A 22,744-nucleotide genomic window follows, 5' to 3' on the forward strand; every position below is an offset into this window, starting at 1 on the left:
CAAGGATCCATATTCTTTATTCTTTATGTATATATTGTTTGTTTGCAGGTACAATTCTCTTTCTTTGGTTCCTCCTACCTCATCCAAACTGGATAAAGGTTTTATCTCTTATTATGGTATGCACTTGTCTCAGGATATGATCAGCCTAAGATCAAGGAGGACGTTCCAAGTCATGCATGAAAGGAGATAATCCTTATCTGTTCCGCAAGCAATACTCAGGTCAACTTGATCCATTATATCAAGTTGCTTGTATTAACTTGCTATATAAAAATCCATGTAAGAAATACTCTAGTCACCTTGAATCTTTATGTCAAGTTGCTTCTATTTTCTTACAACATTTTAAAGCTCAATGATGAAAAATAAAGCACCATGGATCGTCATTCCATCTCATCTGTATATATTGCATTCTGTTGCATTCCATCCATCCATACATTCATAAATAGCTGCATATCATTCATACATAGTAATGACAATGGATCCTCTATTTTCCTCTTCTTCCATAGGAATGTAATAGGTCCTCCATTTCTTCTATCTAACATTGAACCCCCCCCCACCCTCCCCATCTCGATAATCAGCATCACATACCCTACATCATGTCCTCCATTTCTTCTATCTGCACAGATACATCGTCTCACACACACCTAGACTATCAACAGATACTCTGATCAAGTATCTTCGGGTCTCAACAGGTAATCGATTATGGTAATCCTAGACTACATCAGGCATTTATCATAATGACCTAGTCTCAACGGGGCTACCATGATTCCCCACAACCATCCATCACACGCACATACTATCAATTGATTAGCCAATCAAACACAATCCAACGGACAATTACATCAATTGTCTACGTCTCAACGAGTATTTTGCTTCATATACCTTGACTTCATCGGGCAATTACATCAATTGTCTAAGTCACCATCAGGTCACTTTGATTCACTTACTCAGACTTTATCATGTCCAAGTGACCAACTGACATCAACTGTCACGCTTTGACTTGACCGGGGCAATTAAACCGATTGCACCAGATTGTCCAACCAATTTTGATCAATTGTATAGCATCAATCCAAACCCCACACTACATCTGCTATGTATCTCTTGCATGACCTCAGGGTACTCGCTGGCTTGTTGTTTCTTCATATTCACTCCATTTTCTCCCATTCTTTCATCATTAGTTCTAATTTCTTTTATTCTACCTCCCCTCCACTTTTCATTCTTTTTCGAGAGATCGCCCGATTTTTCAAAAAAATTCGGCCCATCCCTCGAGGGGGCATACCACCCATTAAATTTACATTTTATGGGGCATTTCTTCACACCTATTTTTCTTTCTTTGAAACGACGCAATAAATTGCACCGTCTCAAAGAGGGGCAAATGTAGTCACATAAATCTGTCCACTTAATTAAATGAATACTTAGTATTTATTTGATTATTTAACCATCAATTAATAATTAATTAAATTAATATTTAATTAATTCATCTTAACCCTCTTCTCCTATTAATTAAATAAATTATTCAATTTATTTGATTTAATTCACTTAACCAAATTCATACCATTAATTAAATAAATAAATCATATTTATTTAATTAAATCTTCTCTCACATTTAAATAAATTAATATTTATTTAAAACCCCCAAAATCCCACCTCTCACATTTAAATAAATAAATCATTTATTTAAAATCACCTTTATCCTCCACCCACTTGTTTTTTCCTACAAAAACAAGTTGCACAACTATTTTAAATAAATTATTTATTTAAAATCCTATTTATCCTCACCCACTTGAAACCTTTAATGGTTTCCCTTAAAGTATTCAAACTTGATGGCTTTAAAGTCTTCAAACTTGATGGCTTCCTTCTATAGTCTTCTTAAAGACTTTAATGGTTTTCCTTAAAGTCTTCAAGCCTTTAATGGTTTCCCTCAAAGTCTTCAAGCATTTTAAATGCTTTATCTTCTTTTTCTCATTTAAATAAATTAATATTTATTTAAATATTTATCCAAATTCAACTTACACCATTTAATTGAAATAAATGATTTTATTTTAATTGAAAATACCAAAATTTCTCCCACTTGCATTTTCCTACAAAATCCACTTGTATGCCTAAACCCCTTCTAGATTCTTCTAAACCCTTCCTAATTAGCCTAATCCATCCCCTAAATATTGTCACATTCCTAAGCAAATTGGAGTCACTTCTCAAAGACTCCAAAGTCTTTGAAAAGCAATTAATGCTTTGTGTGTTCAACAAATTAACCCTCAAAGTCTTTGATAACCATTGAAGGCTTTCAACCTTCAACCACTAAATGGCTCAAAGTCTTTGATAACCATTAAAGGCTTTCAACCTTCAACCACTAAATGGCTCAAAGTCTTTGATAACCATTGAAGGCTTTCAACCTTCAACCACTTAATCCCCAAAGTCTCCAATAACCATTAATGGTTACCTCAAACCCTCCCACATGGTTAAAACATTTGTTTTGACTCAACCTCTACCCAACCCAAAGGTCTCATCAGGCCATTAATGCTTTGACCATGATTATCTCTTAAACATTTGCACAAAGGTTTATCCTTGGATTAACTCTTAATCCAATGGGTAATCTTAATTTAGACTTGACCCTTACCTTCTAGATAACCATGAGGTCTTCTCAGGCCTTTAATGCCTCCAACCTCTTCTCTCAACCCAATCCTATGTTGACACTTGTCACCATTTTATTGGTGCCAATTGTGCACATGGATCCCCAACTTTCAATCCTAACCCTTGTTAAGATTGCTCAATCTTAACCCTTCATTTCCCTATTTCTTCTATAAATAGAACCCTTCTCCTCAAGCAAAAGGAGAAGCATTTAGAGTATTGTTGTTATACTGGCATTAGCATAGAGCTTTTTCATAGCATCACTATCTACTCTTGCATAGTATTTGCTTATCGTATTCAACCATCTTGAATCTCCATATGGCATCCATGGCTAGTGCTAAAAGCTGAGAGCTACACTCATTTGGGACTTGGAGAGGAGAGGAACAAGGGAGGAGCAACTATGAGCATCTTGATTAGCTATTTCATTTTATGTTTATATGCTTTCTATTTCATGCTTAATATCTCTCTTGATATGCCTGTTTAGGATAATCTTTTGTTGCTAACACTAACGTTTGTTTCTTGTGCTCTTGTGTGTGTTGCCATCAAACAGATTTTCTAATCCTTTTTGCAGAGCATCAATAATGTTATCCTAAATTTATCTATATTGGTTTGCACTGTTGAGTTCATTTTTATTCAGTGGCGACCCGTCAGTGTCAAGTGGTCAACTGGGACATTCAGACCTCAGACATCTAGATTGTAGGTCGTAGGGCCAATGAAACATATATTATACTTTATAGTCTATTATTGCTTCTTCAACAAATTGATATTCTTTTGACAGCCTTTATTTCATTGGAGATGTCAAACATGAAGAAGGGTAGGAAACCTAAATGTGGGGAAGGCCATGAGAGGTCAATAAAAAGCAGAACGTTGTCTTCAAACTTTGGCTTTGGAAAAGAGAGTGGTGAAAATCAGGAAGGTACATCATCACAAGTACAAGTATAAAATTCGCAACCTACACCGCATGTTGAAGATGATGGCGAACCTAATATCTCAGATCAGAATGATCTCAAAGAAGATTATTTGGTAGATGCCCAAGTTAGTCGGAATGATATAATTGACTTGGGTGATAATGCCATTGATGATAATGCATGGAAGGGGAAAAGAAAAGCCAAATAAAAAAAGGATGAACCACAATCAAAAAAAGATCGGGAGTGGGATATGTCAGTGAGGATTTTTTAAATTAATTGGGCATCAAAGTATCCATTCATTGAACTAGTGGAGAATTCAATTGAAGGCGAGCCTCCAATAGAATGCAGGTGTAAGATTTGCACTTGGAAACATAACAAGGAAATTAGGTTGCAGCTAAAATTTGACACCATAGAAAAGAATATGGGTAAAGTTTATGAAAAACAAATAATAGACAGGGTTGAAAAATCAGTGATAAGATGGAAAAAAAGGAGGAATGTAAGCATGTGAGGAATGCTGAAGAGTATTATTTTCATGAGAAAATACAGATGAAGCCTACTGAAGTTAAAGGTTCTATTGAAGCTAGTTTTGGAAAAGCAATGCAAATAGAACAACTGGGAAAAGCTATTCAGTTAAGCGTTGTTTTTTATATTTTGAGCACATGGCGTGCTATGACAGATTTCCCATCAATTAGTGGTTTATTACACTTTTTTAAATTTCCTAACTATCCTAATAGACATTGGTCAGTAAATAGTGGATGGGAATGGGAAAGTTGTCTTGCTGAGGTTGAAAATGAAGATGTAAAGGAAAAAATAAGAGAGTCAAACTTTATTGCATTTTCTTTAGATGAAGTTACATAGTAGACAATAATTCATGGGTATGCATGCATGTTTATACTATAGAGAATCATACCCACCAACCTCAACTACTATCTATTGCTAAAATGAAGGAGAGTGCGACAACGAAAAATTTATTTCAACTATTAAAGAGAAGTTTAATTGAATATGGAGGTATGGATGACATGACGGTAGCCAAAAAAATGGTTTGTGTTGGAGTAGATGGAGCTTCAGCAATGCAAGGTCATAGGAACGATATTTGTACAAAGATTGAAACTTCATTTGCACCATACACTACTACAATTCACTACATGGCTCACAAAATGAATCTACCTTTTGGAATTGTCAGCAAGTTTGCTTCGGTTAAAAAAATTGAAATTTTAATTAGAGAGCTCTACTCACACTTCTGTCAAAGTCCTAAGCGATTTATGGAATTTCAACACTTTGATGATGGAATAACTAATGGGAACAAGCTTCTCAAGGATAATGATACCAGATGGATCTCTTTGGATGGTCCAACACATCAAGTTTTTTTAGAATATCCATCCTTGATTGGACTATTTCACACAAATTGTAACGAATCAGATCAACCGAAATTTCCTGACCTTCTTCGGAGGTTAAGTAATTTAGAGACACTCTTAACTTTAGCATCTCTTCTAGCCATACTAGAGGAAATGAGGAATATTACGAAGGCTACCCAAAAAAGACCTCTGTATATTGCAGAATATGCTACGCTACGTAAGATGAGATGCATGACCCTCGACAATCTCTATCAAAATCAACCAACACTATCTGATGAAAAATTTGTTAAGTGGCAAACATTCACAGATTTGAACAATCCTGATACTTCTTTTACAAATTGGTGCATATGGGGAGGTATGTGCCAATGTACAGGGAGTTGAGATACCAATGCACTTCTATGCCATGATCGACCCCGAGGAACTAGGAAAGTACCCTAGGAAGAAACTAGCAAGAGTTACAAGGGAAGATTTCGACAAGATTGTTGAGACTGTAACTACTTCTGTGAAGAAAATTGCGTATGATCTTTCCTCACAAATTAGAAGTAGATTCCCTCCTGACAACCTACTCGAAGCCATGTCTATTGTGTTTCCTCATTATTGGAGCCTCAACATTGCATCTGATTTTCAAAGTAAGCTACTGATTTTGATAAAACAATTTTGCATATCGAGAGAATTGAATGGAGTAACTATAAATGGAATATTAGATAAAACTCATCTTCGAGAGAAATCATCTCATTTTGCATACACTATGAGAGAACAATATGGCAAAATGGAGAACCCCCACGAAGAGGGATCAATAACAAGGCTTTGGAAAATTATAGCTGAGAACGCAACGTTGCGTGATTCAATGCCAGAATATTTGAAGCTTGTTGATTTATGTCTTACCATGATATTGGGTTCGGTGGAAGATGAGAGAGTTTTCAGTGCTTTGGGGTTCCTAAAATCAAAGCTAAGAAACAAACTAGACAAAAATTTGGAAAATTGCTTGAGGCTCTATACATCTAGGTATGATGTCCACACTTTTCCTTACGATAGGTCACTACAAATCTAGAGGTCCAAATGTGAAAGAACAAGTTTGGGAAATGTAATACCCTAAAATTGGTCATCTAAACCATGGGCCCCTAATCTCGACAACATCACCAAGGTCCTAACCAAAGGCAATTAAATCAATCTTGAGCACATTATTAATTCTTTAATTATCAAAAATCACATGGCAAATCAATCACTCAATATTAATTAAATATTTATTTAATTAATTGAATTATTTCAAGAATAATCATTTTGATCAATTATCCCATTTTAATTTATTAAATATCTTTGCATATTTAATTAATTAATAAATTTGCCATTCAATCATGCGAAAGGATTAATTTATTACAAAAGATGAATTAATTTATCACAAAGAGTTGAATTGAAACAAAACAAAAGTCAAAAAAAGAATTGAATTGAGAGAGAAATCAAACTTGAGATATTATTTCTTTTTCTAAATTTAGAACTTGAAATCAAAAAAGCAATTTAATTGAATTATTGAATTATTCTCTAAAATTGGAAGTCAAAGCTTTTCAGAAAAAGAAGTTCAGTTGCATTAAGAAAACTCTTTTCTTGATTAAATTGAAGAATTATCTATTTTTATCAGATATGCATGGAACTATTTTATTATTATTTTCCAATGCAACTTGGACTTCTAATTTGAATGCATTTCAATTAAACTATAATTGGAATCTATCTCAAGGTTAACTCAACCTGATTTCTCAATTATTTTCAATTAATCCTAAATTGAGCTTTTTGTAATTCTCTATAAATTCAATGTTCAGCTCTCATTCCAACTGACCCCAGAGATTTTTGAGAACACGCTTGGAAATTATTATCACGCTAATTTCACTCTAGAGTCATTGAAATCATTGTGCTTTTTTTAGATTACTTGCATCCATTTTACATTCATTATTGCTTGCATGCATTGTTGCTTGAATTTGCTTGAATTATTCATCCATCTTGCATCCATATAGCTTAATATCATATAGATTAAATCCTTCGTCTTGGTGTAGTCTAGTCACTGGTATTGCTTATAAAAATCTGAGAGCAATCTTATACTCACATCTTTTAGAAGGCAATTAGTCGCTTTGCTATGGTTTATTTCTTATTGATTATTGATTACTAACCATGCATATAATGACTTAATTGAAGTGTTGTACTTGTAGCTACAGGTTCACTTTTTCACACACACACATCTGGCGCCCACCGTGGGGCCCGAAGACTACATTTTTTTCGGCCTCCAAGACTGACTGCTTTATTTTTTCTTATTTTCCAGGTTTCAGTTTTTTGGTTTTTCGTCCGTACATCTCGTGCGACAATTCCCACAGGCTGAAATGACAAATTGCAGGTGTCACACGAATTACAAACATATTATCATACGAGTAGACACTCTGTTGTACGAGAAGATCCTCTATCATACAAGTATTAATCATTTATCGTACGAGTCAACATCATCAGTAATTTGGTCTCGTACTTTACTGTATCCTATCTCGTACGAGTCGAGACTCTGTCATACGATTTTGTATTTTTTGGTAAAAGAGGCAAAATTTCATATTTTTCATTTTTGACGACTGACCTTGACTGTTTATTTGTCTGTCTCAGTTTTTCACAGCCTAACTAGTTTTTGTAGAATGCTTGTCAAAGAATATTGCTTGTCGCACAAAGACAATATGACTACTGATTCGTTGTCTTTGCAGGTTGCCTAAGGAGAATCGACTAAACATCGTGTATTCTTTAAATTCATTTTTAGGAACCTAACTTGCTATCTGGTTAAAGAACAAATCTGCCTTTTGTGATTTTAGAAGATTCTGAGAGGTAGGAGAGTATGCTCGTCTTTTTCTAGACAATCAGAAATCCAAACCCTTGAAGCTTTTTCTTTGTTTGAGATTTGTACATCTTTAGCAGGCTTGCCCTCCTGAGGGGTTGAAAAACTCTTAAAGCCGTTACGGTCGGTGTGAGGGGAACGACCTAAGTGGGAACGACTAGATGCCAAGTACTCCAACCCACTATAAAATAAACATGATTTGATGAAAATCAAGTCAACGGTAGTGCTCGGGAATAGCTCTCCTCTGTACCTTCGGGTATATTAAACCTTGATTTTCAAGGCTGGGAGACCTCAAAATTGAGTTTATTCCTCGACGTGCCGAACAGATCCCTGACTAAATCCAATTTAAAATTAGAAGCTACCCGGTTCATCTCCGAAAGGGGGATAATCTTTGTGCAAGAGAGATAGTAACTCTCCCAAGATACTTGTCATTTCGTGCCCCCATTAGCATTTGGAGTAAGATAATATGGCATTGAGAATCCATTGCATGAGACTCAGCAGCCGTATTCTGATTAGCTATTAGGTGTGTACCTAAGTCTACAATTAAAGGTTTTCTTTCCTCACCAAATTCCTTAGGGTTTGCATGCTGTGATTGGAGTCACTATAAATACTACTTGTTTTCTGTGTTTTTCATCCCTGAAACAAAAAAAATAGAAATACCAAAAATTAGTGAAGACCAGAAACAACTCAGTGAGTCGAAACTCTGTCCGTGTCAGAAACTAGTCCATCTTAAGTCAAAACTCTGTCCATGTTAGAAACTAGTCCATCTTAAGTTGAAACTCTGTCCGTGTCAGAAACTAGTCCATCTTAAGTCGAAACTCTGTCCGTGTCAGAAAATAGTCAATCCCAGTAAAAAATCAGTCCATCTTAGAATTTGTCATACTCAGTTGGTCATGCTCAGCAGTCAGAAAACTCAGAATTTTTAGTCTCTGCCCTGTGAACAATCATACGAGTCTGCTAAGTTATTGTACTGCACCAGTCTTGTGTCGTACGAATCTACTCAATTGTCATTCTAAAGCATATTCTATTTCGTAAGAGTCTAAATCATTCATCATCCTGCACTGTATTCTGTCTCGTACGAAACATAATCGACCTTAGTCTTTTGTCATCCTGCACATGCCCATCAGTCGTACGGTATAAGACAGCAACTCGTATGAAACAGAACTTTTGTTGTCCTATAACTGCTAAATTGTCATCCGGTTCAGCAAACCCTGTCGTATGAGTCTCTGGTTTTGTTAGACAGAACATTCAAAATTGCCAAAAACACAGTCTACAGCGAGCATAATACTAGTTATCATTTTCCTGAGCATAAAACAGATCAAGTTAGTGTACCTCTACCATTTTTTGTTGCACGATTTGGTCGATCACCCTACAGCTAGTTCAATCAAAACTACCTATCAAACTCAAGTCACTTAGATAACATCTTACATAGGATATATCATTCCTGAATCAGACTGAATCTTAGTTACAATTTTAGAATCAACCTAGGAAAACATCTTAGACAGGATAGATCATTCCTGAAATTAGACAAAATCTCATTTGTTTCTCCCAAAACAATATGCTAAACCAAACAAACTAGCTCTGAAATTGATCTTGACCTCTGCATCACAAAATAACTCTAGGTCACACTAATTCATAAAAATGCCTATTCAAACCAGGAGTTCTTGTAAGACAAAAGCCAAAGACAAAGAACAAACCTTCACTTATCAAGATAATCCATTCTACGTGAAGGATCCCCTCACTGACATACCATCGTCATCAGGCTGACCAATTTTTGATGAACCGAAATCTCCCACTATACATGAGACAGAATACAATGATGGAAACAAAAACGACCGTAATATTCCTGAAAATCATAATGACTCCTCATCATCAAGTGAGACTGATGAAGCTACTGAACCTCTAGAAAAAGAAATCCTTGACTATTAGAAAGACAAAGACTTTAGAAAAATGATGAAAACTATCATGATCCGAGAAAAGGAAGACTATTTCTTAGAACTAGCAAATCAAGGTGCTAAACTTCCTGTTGGATATGATGTTTAGACACTTCTTACTAAGAGGAAAGACTCACCTATACTCATGGTACACAAACAGTTAATAGCTTTGTGAACAAAGCTCACAAACCTAAAGAATAAGGACAATTCCCTGAACCAATATTCTCTGGAAGCAATATGTCCCTTCCCATTTGACAAGAATTTACACATGCCTCCATTCCCTTCACGAGTGGAAATCCCAAAATTTGATAAATATGATGGTGCCTCAGATCCTCAAGATCACATCAGGGAATTTAGTGTTTCTTGTATGGAATTCATGCACGATCAAACGTACCTTATGCATCTCTTCCCAAGGATTTTAGGGGGTCAAGCAATGGAATGGTTCTCAAGTCTACCCAAAGGAATAAAAACATTCGAAGAACTAATCCAACTATTCTTACAACAATACTCATACAACATTCGACATCTTGTGACTATGATCAATCTTTGTAATACTCAACAGAAAACAGGGGAACCTCTTCTTACTTTTCTCCAACGGTGGAGAAGGATGTTCTCTAGGTACCCACGACCTATCCCAGACTCTGAGAAAATGGATATATTTGTCAATAACTTGGTCCCTAAACTGAAATATAGCCTACAAATGCAAGTACACACATCATTTAACAAAATGGTAGATAATGCCATTCGAATGGAAGACGTGCTCATAAAAAAGGGAGATATCACACCTTGGAAAGAAACACAAACAAGATCCAGTTCTAAAGAGAAGAACAAGTATTGGAAATTTGCCAAAGACAACAACAAGAATGTTGTTAATGATGGAGTAGTAGAAACTATCAAAACCAACTCAAAATCAACAATATTCAATCTGGCTAGTGGTACACAAGTGCTTAAAGCCGCTGAAATTGCAGTAGAAAAACAGCCAAAGAAAACAAAGGAATGGTTGAAAGAAAAGCCTTGGCTTTCCAAACCTAAGCGTGATTTTACTCCTCTTGAAGAATCATACGAGTCAGCTTTCAAAACTCTATTGGCAAATAGCTTGATAACACTACTGAATAACTCCAGACCATATGATCCAGATGTCAAACCAAGATGGTGGAGAGAAAATGAATACTGTGACTTCCATCAGAATAAGGGTCATAACATAAACAATTGCATGAAGCTAAAACATGAGATTCAAGATCTCATAGATGCTGGTAAATTTGTTGTTAGGAATCACCCAACCAATGCTAATCATAAAGCATTTAAAGACCCCTTGCCTACTTATGAACAAGGTGATTCCTCAAAGACCAAAGGAGGTGCCAAGGTAAATTATGCTTATGCCAGCCAAGACAACATTATCAACATGATTGAACCTTCACACTCAGAATATTGCAATGTGATTATAGTTCAAGATAAACCAAATGAATCATGATATGCAAAAGCTCTAACCAGATCTCAAAAGAAAGTCACCCTCTAAGGAGCTAGTTCCTCCAAACCGGCTCAAGAAACATCAAATCCAAGAGCTGTGCCAAATAAACAAAAAGAATCAACCTTGGACAAATTTAAAAGATTAACCTCCTCATCATCATCCTCTGGATACAGCATGGTTGAACAGTTGAAAAGGACAAATGCTTAAATTTCTATTTTTGAATTGCTATAGCTCTCATTTGCTCACAAGGAAATTCTACACCAAGTATTGCTCACTACCAACGTTCCAAAAGATTTAGACATTGATCAGTTTCAGTCTATGGTGGGTCATCTGACTTCACCTCACTATTTGACCTTCTCTGAGGAAGATGACAACTCATTAAATCATCCACATAACCAACCATTGCATATTGAAGCCATGATCCACAAACACAGAGTTAAACATGTTTTGATAGATGGAGGCGCGGGGTTGAATATCCGTACTTATCATCTGCTTACACAACTAGGATTCTCTGAAAATGTCATTGATCTAGGCAAGAAAATAACAATTAAAGCCTATGATGAAGAAGAGAGGACCTCCAAAGGTTTGGTATCATTACCAATCAGAGTGGGACTGGTAGAGAGAGATGTCCTTTTCCAGGTTCTCGATATTCCATTATCATACAATATATTGCTGGGTAGGCCATGGATTCATGAAATGAAGGTAGTACCCTCAACATATCACCAATGCTTAAAGTTTCCTTATAATGGAGCTAAAGTCAATATCTCGGCTGATATAAATGTCATCTATAGTGCATTGAAAAAAGGTGCAGATACTTTTGTGCCTCATAATAGGGCAGCCTCCCCAAATGAAGATCCAGAAACATTGATGAAAGACTTAGAAAAGAGATTGAAGGTTACAAATACTAGCATGGATAGCTACAAGATAGAACCAGTATTATCATTAGTTTCTCTTCCTCCATCGCCAAAATAGCTAGGCAAGCCATTAGAGGCTATGAGAACACAAACTCTAGCTCCAAATATTATATATGATGGTCTCTTTATATAGTCTTCTACCTCCTTGACAGATGAAATAGAAGAGGATGCTATGCTTAACTGGCTCTATAAGGAAGATAGTCCAAATGAGGAGGTACGACATTATGAGATTTCCTCAAACTAGTATGGTTGTGGTTACAAAATGATTCAGTGCATGGGGTACTCAGGTACTGGTCCTTTGGGCAAACAAAAAGAAGGTATTACTAAACCAATTCAGCTACAAACCAAATCCACACATGATAAAGCTGGATTGGGATACAATCCTAAAAAGACATCAGAACAAAAACATGTTTCTAAGTCTAAAGGCTTGAAAAAGATATTGCATTTAACATTACATGAAGCAAACGCTAAACAAACGAAAGAAGAGTGTAGAAAAGAGAGCGAGGAATCAATAGTCAAGAAAGAAGAAATAGTCAGTGCTCAAGCTTCGACGGTATCAGCTACGATAATACAAGAAGTTGAGGTTCCTGAAGATATAAGAGATGAATTTGTAAGAATCAGAGAATTGTTTGCACCATTAAAAGTTCCAGTCACATATACTGGTAGGCAACAAGTAGATGATTTAGAGACTAATTCAAATGAGTATGAATGGGGTCCTGACTATCTTTCAGACATATCCACTATAGAAACTCCAGAAGAATCTAGTGGTGTCATAGATGATACTCAAGAGTTCATGCGCCTAAAACTAGAGAAGGAAATACAAGAAATCAGACAAAAGAGGCAAGCAAATTATGAACAAGCATTGAAAGAAGGAACAATACTAGAAAGCTACTCATCTATGTGTCCTTATCCTAAAACAGAACAAATTAGTTATAGCACTACACAGGAAGAGTTAGAAGCTGCAGGACAAGAACCAGTTGTCAGTCCAGAAGAAGCTAAATGGACTAGATGACAGAAAGTCATAGAAACAATGAGACCATGTCAATAGGTGTGTCAGATACAAATGACAAATGAACTACAATATGAAGGAATTTGTAGCATTAAAGATGTTAGTATTGATACCATACATATGCTTACTAAATCACCTGAAAGAGACTTGGAAACTTCATCAGATAACTCTGATGATTCTGATGACTCTAATGATAGTCCTGTTCATGATGATACCCACTCATCTTCAAATTCTGAATCATCTGATACAAACAATGAAAAATTGCCTACTAGTCTTATTGCTATTAAACCACGACATGACGTCCAGTCCGACTTAGTCAACGATGTTATAAGTATGTCTATTGGATTAGATCGATTAAATATTAACGTGAACTTTAATAATCATGATCTGACTCTTCCTGGTCTTGAGACACTTACGCAAGGTATCATTCTGGAACTTGAATTTTTGATCCGCAGCTGTGATAACAATACCGTGAATGCTCTTGAACCTATCCAAAATTTATCCTTAATACAACCTGAATTGATTGACTGTACTTTACAGAATCAACCCATGGATATACCTATTTTTGCCAATGACTATACATTATCCTATTAACTCAATGTAGTTGAACCTATTAACTCTTCCACCAGTGAATGGAGTGAAAATATGACTGAAGAGGATATCAAGTATCTTAGTCGCAAAAATAGTAAAGATAAAAATAAAAGATCTGATGGCGAAAACCACATTGTGGCGGTGTCAGAATCTAAAAAAGAGAAAATAAAGGACGTACCTAAAGGTGAAAACCTCTCTGAGGCACCTGAAGGTGAGATACTTTGTATACTGCCCAGTCATTTTCAGGAGTGGTCTTCCATATTGATCGAGCCAACTCAGCCTGTGAATATCGGGAATCAAGACACACCACAAATTATTCATGCAGCTCAATCACTATCAATAGAGGAATTGAAGGATTTCACTCAGCTATTCTTAGAGAAGAAAATAAATTTTGCATGGACATACTCTGATATGCCAGGCTTGGATCCTGATCTCATTATGCACCATCTCTCAATCACACTAGGAGTAAAACTAGTTAAACAAAAACTTCATAAGATGCACCCACATGTCGCACTATTGGTCAAAGCTGGATTTATCAGAGTGATAGATTATGCTAAATGGATTTCCAACATAGTACCTGTGTCAAAGGCAGATAAATATATCAAAGTTTGTACAGATTTTAGAGATCTCAATAAAGCATGTCCAAAAGATGACTTTCCATTGCCAAATATTGATATGATAGTCAACATGACAGCTGGGTATGAGATGTACTCACTCATGGACGGATTCTCTAGCTACAATCAGATTAAAATCACTCCTGAAGATCAAGAAAAGACAACTTTCACCTGTGCATGAGGAACCTTTTGCTGGAACGTTATGCCATTTGGGTTAAAGAACATGGGAGCGACCTATCAAAGAGCAGTTACAACTATCTTTCATGATATGATGCATAAGAACATGGAAGATTATGTTGATGACACATTAGTGAAGACTATGAAAAGATCAACACATATTCAAGAGTTAGGTCCTATACTTGACAGAATGGAAAATTTCAAGCTCTGATTAAATCCAAAGAAGTGTGCATTCAGAGTGACATCTAGTAAACTACTTGGCTACATCATTTCAAAGAAGGACATTGAGGTTGATCCTGAGAAGGTCCAGGCTATAATGGAAATGCCGCCTCCAAAGAACATCAGTCAAATGAGAAGTCTACAGGGACGTCTCCAATCCATTAGAAGACTTATTTCTCAACTAGCAAACAAAGCTCAACCTTTTACAAAAGTATTGAGAAAAGGAATAATATATAACTAGGATCAGAAGTGTGAACAACATTTTTAGTGGATAAAAGAGTACCTATCTAATCCACCGATATTGATGCCACCTATTCAGGGTAAGCCACTAATCTTATACATATCAGCAACTAATTCATCATTGGGGGCACTTCTGGCGTAATAGGATGACAACAAAAAGGAAAGAGCTATTTATTACATCAACAGGACATTGGTGTCTTATGAAATGAGCTACAATATAATAGAAAAAACATGCCTGGCATTAGTCTTCGCATCACAGAAACTGAGGCACTATATGCTCGCACATTCAGTCAAGTTGGTGGCCAAAATTGATCCACTCAAGTATCTTCTTAATAAAGCTGTAGCATAGAAATTAGGAATCATCAAAACAATAGATCAATCAAAACACTAGACATGATAACTCAATCATAAGATCACTCATTGCAATATAAACCTAATTCTAAGCACACTCAATAGAGATATGAAAACAAAGCATTCAAAAATGAAAGATTATGCAAACCAAATGTAGAATTGAATGCTCCTTCCATGACGCTCCATTGTTGTTCTTTCCTCTTCAATGGATTTGTGGATCTCACCTACAAGTGCACATACAATTGAAAGCAAGATTGATGAAAAGCTCAAGAGTACTAGAAGCGTAAGTTTGATAGTTTGATTAAGGATTCGGATTCGGGATTCAAGATTCAAGATTCAAGATTAGCTTTGATTGAAAATCATCCAATTTATAGAAGAATTGGATAAATGACAAGATTAGCATGATGCAATTCAAATGGAAATTGCAAATCAATATGACAAATTATGACAAATTATGCACTTTCCATGCACAATTTGATTGATTGATAATTGATGACAAATTATGACACTTTCTATATCAAAATTGATTGATTATCAATTATGACAATTTCATGACAAATTGAAATGTCATTCCCATAGAATTAGGAGATGAAATAGGAGGGAAAAGAATTTAGAAATTTAGAAAATTGAAATTGATGAAAATTAGGAATTTAGGTAAATTAATTAATAATTTGTCATTTATTAATTAATTCACAAAGAGGAATAATTAGCCAATTAAATGAACATTTAATTGTGACAAGAAAACTTAGGATAAATAAATAATTTATTAATCCTAACGGAGGAAATGACAAATTAGGTTAAATGAATAAATCATAAAACCTTAAAGAGATGAATTAGGTCTTGATCAAAGATAATTGACTTGATCATGATTTGATTTTGGATTGATAAATGACCAATGCGACAAAATGATTTGATTGATAAATGCGCCAATTGACAAGGAACAATGACAAATTGATCCAAATTGACATTATTAAGACAGACAATGATCGATAGCGAAATGATCGCAAAATGACGAGATCGACAAGAGGACAAGAATCGATGACAAAATAGATTGCAAGACGACAAGATTAACAATGACCACGATCAATGACAAATCGATCGTCAAATGACAAAAAAAAACATGACAACGATCGAACAATGACAAATTGATCGCATGATGAGAAGATTGAAGGGTTGATGATAAATCGACAAGATTGATAAGAGGACAATGATCGATGACAAATCGATCGCAAGATTGACAGGATTGATAAGAGGACAAAACCCTAATTAGGATTGACGATGTCCGAAATGATGACAAATTAGCATGCTCATAAGATAAAATCGATCAAAATCATGACTGGATAATGTTGTTGACAAGACCAAATTCAAGGACGAGATGATTGAAGAATGTAGAAGAATGACTCGATGTTCGCAAATGATAAAGACCAAGTGCGTGACATAGGAGAAATGTTAATGCGATGCAAAAAACCTAAAATGAGGCAATGCGCAAATGTTAAAGTATGACCTCGCAAGCGTTGACCATTTTTGGGTGTCTACATTTTGCCCCTCTTTGAGACAATGCGATTTTAAGCATTGTTTCAAAGAACAATAACGAAAATGCCCCAGACAATAATAATGATATATGCATGCCCCCTCGAGGAATTGGCCGGAAACATGCAGAAAAGAGGCCAATTGATCGATAAAAATGATAGAAAATGATAGGAGCAAACAGACTGACAAGACTGATCGAAGAAATGTTAGTAAGCAGAAATTAGACAGAGGATAGTTAGAGACGAAGAAAAACTTGCTTTCAGTAATGCACTTTATAGGTGAGAACCTTTATTTTAATGTAGCAAAATGGATGCGTAGCATCATGGCATTGAAGGCCAGAGCTGAAATGCAACCCTTTTTGCAAAAGACAGACACATCGCAGACAAACAACAATCACAAAAAAAAGAAAGGGACCATGAACCATCCCGGTCACTCTAAATCACTCAGTGACATCATCGAGCAACATAGGAACATGATCGAAGCCAAAGATAAATCAATAAAAAGATAAGACACACAAATTCAAGCAAATCAGACAAACATCTTGATCTTCATTGTCAAAAGTTGAAAGTGCTGATAGGACGATCATGCTGTCTGGTTTCAGGAAATGCGGTACCCCGTCTAAGACAGGACATAGTCTGGTTTCGAGTATACCACACCCTGTATAAGACCCATGATAATAGGGACAAGGAAAATGATTTTGATACTGATATTCGATTGATATGACAATTGTGATCAGTTTGAATGTTTGGTTTGATTGAAAAAGTTCATCTGTTTAAGCGTGATTTCATTAAAGCACAGCATTGGATTGCGAGTCATTGGAGGAATGCTCAGTGAGCTGTCTTATGCATAAAGGGAATACTTTATTGCAAAATGCGTGTTTTTTGGATTTGGAGTTTTACAATTTTTTTGTTGTTCATTTTTTTTCAGGACTTTATGTGATTTTTTTTGGATTATTTCAGGACATTATTTGAATTTTTATTATCTTATTTCAGGACATTTTTCAATTTTTATGAATTTTTTCAAGACATTTTTCAATTTTTTTTTTGATTTTTTCAGGACATTTTTCAAATTTTTAAGACTTTTTTCTGGACATTTTGAAATTTTTATGATCTTTTTTTAAGGACATTATTCGATTTTTATGATTTTTTCAGGACTTTAGTTAATTTTTATGAATTTTTATTTCAAATTTTGCCCCCAGTGTCTAGCAAGGCAAGGAATATGACAGGTGAATAAATAGGCTTTCTGAAATGATGGTGGATAGAAGGAAGACAAAGGCCTTTTATTATGGAGACAATACGGATACAATTTCCAAGGGCTATGGCATGATGGGACCAGAGACTGGATATGACAATGCAAAGCAGGAACATGGCATGATGGGACCAGAGACTGGATATGACAATGCAAAGCAGGAACATGGCATGAGGGACATGTCAAGAGGTTTTTGAAACCATTTTTAAATTTTACGTCCTTATGTCAGATCAAGATCAAGGAATGAAAAAGAGTATATGGATAGTGATAAGATATGCAAGACCAAGAATGGATAAGGGACATGGACTGAAGGTCGGGATTGGCTAAGGGATAATGGCAGAAAGTTGCAATAAGGTAGGGAATATGGATGAAAGGTTATAATAAGCAAATGGATAAAACCAAAAGCTATGATAGACTAAAAGCTGCAAACAAGATGCATGATGCTCATGAAGATCGTCAGCCTTGTCAAGATCAAAGGTGGAAAGAGGAAATTGGACATGAGGGACAATAGGATAATGGAGGAGTATGACATGGTATGATAGGATAATGAAGGGAAATAGGATATGAAGGAGGAAACCTGCCCCCAAGTGTGGTATGCAAGAATTTCATAGATTACGCATGATGCCTGTTTGCCAGGTTTTCATCACGGTACTTGCCCAAGGCGCCTGTTTGCCAGGTTTTCACCAGTGAACGAATTATTTTTCTTTATGTTTTTTTTATTTTTTATTTTTTTTTTGTCTTTTTTTTGTCTTTTTTATTTTTTTATTTTTTTTGTATTTTGACCTTTTCAATAGAAGATGGACACATGATAGGGGATGGAAGAAGGACTCAAGCGTCTCTTTTTGTCTGGATAGTTGCCTTGAAAAAAAAAATGGACCATGACCTTTAAAAGTATGCTCAAAGACATTGGTAGGATAAGGACATGGAAAAAGAGATGAAACTAAGGCGAGGATTTATGCAAAGGATTGGACGAGAGGGATGGAAGGATGGAAAATATGCATTGGATAATGGATAGGGTATTGGAAGAATTGGGCTTGAGTGGACGGAAATGAAGACAAGATCGACATTGGCACACACCTTGAGGGGTGATGGACTGATGGAGGAAAAATGGATGTCAAATTGTGAGATTTGGATGAAGGAATAACTTGGGATTTTGGGACATAAGGGCCCAAAATGGATGAAGAAGGTGGTGGAGGAACAAATTGGAGAGGTTTGGATGGAGGAATAGCAATTTTGGATGCCAAGTTGGATGTTTCTTTTTGTGCTTCAAGGAGCTTCTTAGGGATCCACATGGTTTTTGATTTTTCATGATTTTGTGGTTCCTTGGAGTGCATTGCTTGCACAAGGGATTTAGGAACCCATATATATTTTGACTTTACTTTATTTTGCTCAATGGGCCTTTGTGGCCTTTTGGATATTTCTTTTTCTTTATAGATCATATTGTTCTTTGTTTTGACATGTCGATTAGATTGGACATGTTGATCCTTGAATACATGTGGATTGCTAGACTTATGACTTTTATACTTGGCATCCAAATTGCTTGGAAGAGAGAATGAATGTTGGTGTGGATGGGAATGATATGGAGGCATGCGGGATGGATGGAATTTACTCAAGGATGTGTGCCTTTGCTGATGTTGCATAGGGGATGGAGGGATATAGGGACCTAGAATGGATGGGAGCGATGATGGGGAAGGTGGACATTTGGATTTTGACTTTGAAGGGATACCAATGCCTTGAGTGTGAGCTCTGTAGCCATGACCATTAGTATATTCCTTGATATGGAGGGGTTCTTGCTTGTGAAGGTCTACCCCTTTTCCTTTATGAATATCTTGACTTGTAGGATACTCTTTTCTTTGGGAAGAAGACGCGAGTTCATTATGAGGTGGATGTGATATGAGAGAAATAATGAGATCTTGAAGTGGATTGGATTTCACCAAAGTGGAAGAACTCATTATGCATGTCAAGGGTTCATGAACATCTTGCATTGACACGTTAGAATCATGAAGAGGATTAGGATCATGAGGGGGACTAGGATTGTGTAGCGGACATGGTTCAATGACAGGGTCTTCAAGAGATGGAATGGGAGAAATAATGGGATCGTCAAAAGAAATGGGGTCTTGGAGTGTATATGGAGCATTAAGATGTAGAGATGGAGGAACAAAAAGATCTTGTGGAGGATTTAAAGGACTAATTTGATCTTGACAAGGAGGAAGATCATTGGAATCCTCTTTAAAGGTGCTTTGCTCTTGAATTTTAATGGGATCATCGGAAAGGATGGAAGGGATATCTTGATCTTTCTTAGAAAGTGGAATGTCAATGGGATTTGAAAGGATATTGTGTTCATGAAAGGGAAGGGAATCATTTGGGATTTGATGGACTGGGATATCTTGATCTTGCTTGGGGAATGGAGTGTCAATAGGACTTTGGATAGGATGGACAAGAATAGGGGAATCGTCATGAGTGTCTGGGAACATGGGGTCTTGGTCAACAATTGGATGGGATGATAAGGTTTCAGGATCTTGATCTTGATTTGTTTCAAGACACATTTCTTCGTGCTCTAAATTATCCTCTTGACATGGGGTTAGACTTTGGATATGAATGGGGGATTCTGACAAGGGATCAATGGTTTGGCATGAAGGAAATGCACTTTGAACATTTGTGATGGATTCTGACAAGGAAACAATGCTTGAACATGAGGAAGAGGGACTTTGAATGGGGTCCTCTAAAACAGGTAATGGCAATAAAGTGCATGGTGGCATTGGGTCTTGTATTTCTAAAACATGACAAGGATGTGCATCATGAATTGGATTATCATGGCAATCAATTATGGATAGCTCTTGGATAATTTCATCCTTGGGTGTATTGTTTGATGAGGACAATATGGAAGGTTCTTGTGAAACTTCTAGAGGTGTAGGGATAGATGCCACTGGAGAGTCAATTTGTTTGCGAGGGGATGAGGCATTTCTAGACATGGTTGTATTATCTTGATCTTCCTCAATAAACTCACTTGGTAATTTCCTTAAGAGCATTGCAATAAAGCCACCTTTCTTTCTAGGTTTTGACATAGTTGTATTTGGATTTTGAACTTGTTTAGAAAGAATTTGGTTCTGATTTGATGTCATGTTTTGATGTTGAACTAAATGTTGATCAAATTGGTTTGACATGTTCAAAATTTGGCTTGGTGCATGTTGCAAGCTTTGTTTTTGAATGTTTGGTTGTGGTTGTTGACATTGATATGTTGATTGAACTTGTCGATACTCCACCATTGGTTGAATGATTTTTTGACATTGTATGGTTGGTTGGACATATTGTTGAAATTGAACCATTGGTTGCGTTGGTTGTATATGTTGGACCATTGGTTGTGTCTGTTGGAAATGTTGAACAATTGGTTGAAAATTTGATTGATAGTGAACACCTTCTTGTTCTTGTTGTGGAGGCACATAATGTTGAAATTGATGTTGTCTCTTTTCTTGAAATTGTTTCATCATCTCTATTTGTGAGAGGAGAGCTGGTATGTCTGATCGTTCAAGAAGAGATCTTACATCAATTGGCTCAATATTTGGATTTCGACCTGGAAATTTTTGAAACACTTTGGACATTTGTGATCTATTCTTCACAATGTTTTTCACTCTTTGTTCCAATATCTCATTTTCTTGAGCTAGTTTCTCCTCTAGTTTTTGTATTTGGAGACTTGTTTCATCATAAAAAGTTTGATCAATATTGCCTTGTTGTTGGGTTGGATAGAATTGTGTTTGCCTTGGATTAAAATTCGATTGCATTGTCAGTTGATACGTCAAACTTTGTCGCATCATTGGTGCTTGGAACCTTGTTTCAATAGACATGTCACTATGCAAATGCAATATTTTTGGAATTTTTTCAAAGATAATATATGATATGCAACTAAATGCAACCTAAATAGATGAAAATGCAATCTATGTTTTTGGTTGTTTTTCAAGATTTTGACAAACTTTTTGGAATGCAAATCTAAGAGAAGGACCCTTAGGAAATTGAAATGATGTCTAGACCTCAAAGGACAAAAGGAGTTAATTGACAAAGGACAAGATGACAATGTCTCCCCTATACGCTTGGATACTAAGCTAGGTTTGACGAAATGATATTGATGACAAAAGGACAAAGGGTTTGATAAGGTCTAGAATTCTTAAAAATGACTTAGGGTTTATCAAAGATTTGGATTGCTCAAGGATGACAAAACCTAATTTTGACACTATATGCAAAGGGACAATCAATATGCAATTAACCCTAATATGATATGACAATGACTTAAGCTTAATGAAGAGACTTAGGGTATGTAAATATGAATGAATGACAATGATATGACTTTGATGCAAGAGGACATATGCAAATGGATGACTCTTATTGATATGCAAGGAATATGACTTAGGTGACACCTAACCTTGGTACTTGACAATGACTTTTGCAAAATGCAACCTATGATGAACTTAAATGTAAGTGACATGCTTGTTGAGACAAGATTTTGAACAATATTTGACAACCATGTTTGAAGATAAGTTTTGAATCTTGATAAACTTTTGTTGGATGAATGTCTCTTGTGTTTAATCTTATGTTGGATCAATTTGCCTTGTTTTTGAAATGAGATACAATTCAACTTTTGACAATCAAATAATACAAGATATTGCAACTTAGACTCAAGACAATCATGCTCATTTCCACATTTCTTATGGT

Source organism: Cryptomeria japonica, chromosome 6, assembly GCF_030272615.1.
Source record: "Cryptomeria japonica chromosome 6, Sugi_1.0, whole genome shotgun sequence".
Taxonomy (NCBI): Eukaryota; Viridiplantae; Streptophyta; class Pinopsida; order Cupressales; family Cupressaceae; genus Cryptomeria; species Cryptomeria japonica.